Source organism: Aquarana catesbeiana, linkage group LG01, assembly GCF_042186555.1.
Source record: "Aquarana catesbeiana isolate 2022-GZ linkage group LG01, ASM4218655v1, whole genome shotgun sequence".
Classification (NCBI taxonomy): Eukaryota; Metazoa; Chordata; class Amphibia; order Anura; family Ranidae; genus Aquarana; species Aquarana catesbeiana.
In genome coordinates, this window is record NC_133324.1 from 958,145,623 (window position 1) to 958,151,023 (window position 5,401).

The window sequence follows — 5,401 nt, forward strand, 5'->3', positions numbered from 1 at the left end:
GGCCTCCATTGTTTTCCAGCACTGCCTTAACCATCTTGGGCATAAAGTCATGGAGCTGGTGATGTTAGAGACCTTGCGCTCCTCCACCTTCTGTTTGAGGATGCTCAATAAGGTTTAGGTCAGCAGACATGCTTGGCCAGTCCATCACCTTTTACCTTTTAGCTTCTTTAGCAAGGCAGTGGTCGTCTTGGAGGTGTGTTTGGGGTAGTTAACATGTTGGAATACTGCCCTGTGGCCCAGTTTCCGAAGGGAGGGGATCATGCTCTGCTTCAGTATGTCACGATACATGTTGGCGTTCATGGTTCCCTCAATGATCTGTAGCTCCCCAGTGCCGGCAACACTCATGCAGCCCCAGACCATGACACTCCCACCACCATGCTTGACTGTAGGCAAGACACACTTGTCTTTGTACTCCTCACCTGGTTGCCACCACACACGCTTGACATCTGAACCAAATAGGTTTATCTTGGTCTCATCAGACCACAGGACATGGTTCCAGTAATAAATGTCCTTGGTCTGCTTGTCTTCAGCAAACTGTTTGCAGGCTGTCTTGTGCATCATTTTTAGAAGAGGCTTCCTCCTAGTAAGACAGCCATGCAGACCAACTTGATACAGTGTGTGGTATATGGTCTGAGCACTGACAGGCTGACCCCCCACCCATTCAACCTCTGCAGCAATGCTGGCAGCACTCATGTCTATTTCCCAAAGACAACCTCTGGATATGACGCTGAGCACGTCCACTCAACTTCTTTGGACCAGGGTGAGGCCTGTTCTGAGTGGAACCTGTCCTGTTAAACCGCTGTATGGTCTTGGCCACCATGCTGCAACTCAGTTTCAGGGTCTTGGCAATCTTCTTATAGCCTAGGCCATCTTTATGTAGAGAAACAATTTTTTTTTTTCAGATCCTCAGAGAGTTATTTGCCATGAGGCACCATGTTGAACTTCCAGTGACCAGTATGAGAGACTGAGAGCGATAACACCAAATTTAACACACCTGTTCCCCATTCTCACCTGGGACCTTGTAAAACTAACAAGTCACATGACACCGGGGAGCGAAAATGGTTAATTGGACCCAATTTGGAATTTTTCACTTAGGGGTGTACTCACTTTTGCCAGCGGTTTAGACATTAATGGCTGTGTTGAGTTATTTTGACACAATGAATCTTGCTGGCTATAGACAACCTCTCTATTTTTCCTGGGATGAGCTGACAGGCTGGGTGCACACAAATGGATTAAGATCTAGGCTTGTGTCCAACCAAGGTGGACATACATTGATTCTAAATCCGGTTCTCCCTGTAGAGCCACAAAGTTATCCATGTATGTAACTTTTCAGTTTATGTTCTGCCAAAAAAAAATACTCTACTAATAAGCCACCCGGGTGGCATTTGGCCACCCTTAAACATCCGGAAGAGGCCAGTCGGCTTTAGGATGTAGGCATCATGCCACAACCCTGGGAAAGCCACCTGAACACTCATGATCTGCTGTTTAACGTCACACACAACTTGGAGGTTGAGGGAGTGGTACTTCTTGCGGTTCTTATAGCCAGCTTCACTTTTTCCTGGGGGGCCTGATTGCCACGCATATACAATCAATGGCCACCAGGATTTGTGGCATTTGCACACAGCGGTAGAAAGCCACCTTCACTTCATTGTACTGCCCTTCATTTTGTGGACAGTGGATAAATTGTAGTACAAGGTCAAGAATAGCATCTATGATCTGCTTAAACACCCTGGACACCGTGGGTTGGCTGACACCCATAATACTTCCATAGGTGGCTTGGAAGCTGCCCCGACCCAAGATATACAAAGTCGCAAGAAACCTGACCATGCCTGGCACAGCATGACTGCTGCCTGTGGAAGTTGAAATTTTATACTGTATGAGCTGATAGAATTGTGTCTAACCCTAAGCAAAACCTGCTACGGATATCAGTCCTGCGTGTTTTCCAAATATGCCAGTGGGGTAAAAAGCCATGGCTGATAAAGGCAAACCACAGGTGCATCCTGCTCTGCTGCCACCTGCTGTTCTGCCTCGCAAAAGGCAGCAACAAATACTGCCACCATCAACATAAGCTGATCCTCCACCTCTGTCATTTTGTGATCAGAGGGGCTCGCTGGAGCACATAAATTTGGGATTGCAAACGAGCGTGCGTGCCCAAATACCCTATATATAGACCACATTGCACTGTGCGCCATTGTGGGTGTGCAGAGGAGTGTTGTGGAGTTGTGTCCCTCTTTGCTATATTTGGTAAGCCATTTCTAAGAGATTGTACTAACGTATAGTTGGAATAACACAATGTTACTGGTTGATGTAAATTAGTAACTTTAACTTAGTCAAAATTTCACTGTCAAGTTATTAATGACAATCCTCATTAATGTGATCTGAAGGTAACAATGCTTGTCGGCCTAAAATATCCATTTACACAGACGGGTAGTTTTGTGGTTGGGAATTCGAGCCAACGTAGATGGACTTGGCTGTGTAAGTGAAGGCTGGGGCTTGTGCTGAATGTTTGTGAACGAGGAGCCTTGGTTCACATTGAAGCAATTTGACATTTCAAATTGCATGCCAAATCAGCGGCAATTGCCGGAAATGGCACCGTCCGAATTGGTGCGACACCGTACAGTTTGGCTATTTTGGGGTGTGATTTCCACCCCAAAATCAGGAACCTGCACAGATGTCTCTGAAATCGCCCCAAAGTTGGGACTGACACATGCGGGAATTTGTGCGAGTTCAGCTGAACTCGCACAATTTCATTCCCACTGTCAGTTGGAACCAGGGCTTAAGGCAAGTAAAACGGTCTTAAAGTAGAGATTGGGTTTCAGGCAGCAGCTTCAGAGGGGGAAAATCTCAGAGAGGGTTAATCATCACTCATTCCCCCTCTACTGGAAGACTTGGTGTCCCCAGCTGTCAGTGAAGATTTTGGCAGACATTAATCATAGCATGGGTGATGCTCTGTAGTGAGTATCTGGATTCACCAGAGTGTTCAACTGTCTCATGGAGTATTTATACAGAGGGTTGTGCCAGTTGAAGCACTGGTTATTGGGGTGCTCGGCTGCTACGGAGTAACACAATTGATCATTATTTCAGTCTGATCGGTGAGAAGCTCTCCTGCTAACTCATCAGACTCTGTCACCACAGAAACATTCTTCACTGATTCCTTGATCAAGGCTGTGGCCTCCTGTAGGGTCTTTATCCTGGTCTGTACTTCCCAGGCCTCAATAGCATTGTTGGTAGCCAGGAACTTCCTCTTTAGGATGGCCATGGGCACCTCTGGGCTGGGGATCAGGTCCATATTGTGTACTGGTTCCAGGGTCATGCGATGGGGCCACTGTTTTAGTGCTACCCTGGAACTGGCTCACCTTCATCTTGGAAATAGTCTGGTTCCAATACTGCATCACCTGCTGCTATTGATGTATTGCTTGACCAGTAAAAACTATGTAGTGTCTCCTTGTCGGAGTCCTCCTTCCAGCTGACGCTGTAAAAATTGCCGGGGTATGTGTCTCACTATAATAGGTGGAAGAGGTCTCGTGAGGGTTGGCGGCTGTGATGGCATAAACTACAGTATTGTTTGGCATGTGATTCATCATGTAGCCTGATTCACAGGCCTCGATGTCTAGAACCATCTCTTTGTACTTCCTGTTGTCATACATGTACTGAAGGGTCTTGTTCCGTTCTTTGACATGGAGGTCATTACTGGGAAAGACCAGCAGACCTAGAGCTCCAAGATCAGTGAAGTAGATAGATATGGTTGTTAGGTCTACTGTTAATCACCATCCGGAATCCTTTTCCCTTCATCTCCCCTGTGTCATCTCTCAGAACCGCCAGGAAGTTGTCAGGAGTGACAAACTCCTTTTTGTGTAGTTCTTCAGCACTCCAGTTTAGAATGATTCCTTTTGTTGGATTTTCTTCATTATCTGCAATATCGTCGTACTTCATCACCCCGATCCGCTCATCAGGCATACTGTTCTTCTTGACAATTTGATAAGCTTGGCACATGTCAGCCTGGTGTCTGTAGTTTTACCAGCCATTTCTTCCCCCCCTATTGTCTAGGTCATTGATGAGCATGGATGTGGCCAGGACATCGAGGCTGAAAATTAGTCTCACTAGAAGCATCTTAGATGAAGTAGCAGGGCCCTGCTCCCCTCCAGCCATCTGGGTGTTATGTCTCTGCCCTCCCACAATGGTGAGATTTCCTCTCAGTAGTGTGCATTTTCTCCTTACCCTCCTACAAGGCCATAAAAAAAGGTTTTACTATTATAGCTGGAGCACACATTTATTGCTCTATTATGAAATTTAATGTGAATGCATTTGAGTGGGTTATGGGGTTGAGGAGATGTCATGTTTTGGCTTGGTACTGGGCACAGAAATGAGGCAGATTTTTGTAAAGTTACTAAACGTTGAGGTCATCACAGGGAATGGCCAGCAGACCCGGAGCTCTGTGATAAGGAAATAAGATGAAGATATGGTTGTAAGGTCCCCTCTAAATCACCTTCCCAGATCCTTTTTCCTTCATCTCCTCTGTCTCACCTCTCAGAACTGCTAGGAAGTTGTCAGGAGATGCAAACTCCTTTTTTGTGTAGTCCTTCAGCACTGCTTTATACATATCTGTCCCGTTGGGCCAGTTTAGAATGATTCCTTTTGTTGGATTCTCTTCATTATCTGCAATATCGTACTACATCAACTCCCCGATCTGCTCATCAGGGATGCCGTTCTTCTTGACGATTTGATAAGCTTTGCACACATTGGCCTGATGTCTGTAGTTTTACCAACCATTAGAGCCAGCCACCAGGATCACCCAGTGCTTCCCCCCTATTATTTAGGTCATTGATAGGCATGGATGTGGCTAGTACAGTGAGGCTAAGGATTAGTGTCACTGGAAGCATCTTGGATGAAGTAACAGGATCCTGCTCCCCTCCAGTGGTCTGCAATCCGGGTTTTCTGCCTCTGCCCCTCCCACAATGGTGAGATTTCCTCCAAACACTTTTCTAAAAGAACATCAATTGTGACTTCCACCTCTGATAGACACTTTTCGTCTTTTATTAAATACACAGTATCCACAAGTTTTTATACATTTTTGTGAACAACTTTCGTATCAGTCTTGTTCTTTTGGTTCTTCGTGATGGGAGTTTGTTTACATCATATTCTATGGATGCCTATGGAATACACCATTCAGTGCCTGCAGTTGGTACAGTTTCTGTAAAAAAACAATCAATATCTAATCCAAAAAAGGGGATTGTCTCTCTAAGTGGGATGAAGCTTTCCCATCCTATTCATTTACAAAAGCAAAAATGAAGCACATGTGCTTGCAAGGCATGACCTTTTTTTCCAGTCCATACAAGTGCATGATGGCATTTTTTCAGAGAAGTCAACAATGTGCATTTTCTCCATTTCAGATTCACTTATT

General features: G+C 45.4%; 1 pseudogene; it reads right to left on the reverse strand.

The window, feature by feature from the left end:
• Positions 1-2,904: 2,904 nt before the first annotated feature.
• LOC141126589 (legumain-like) lies at positions 2,905-4,880 on the reverse strand (annotated as a pseudogene).
• Positions 4,881-5,401: the final 521 nt, after the last annotated feature.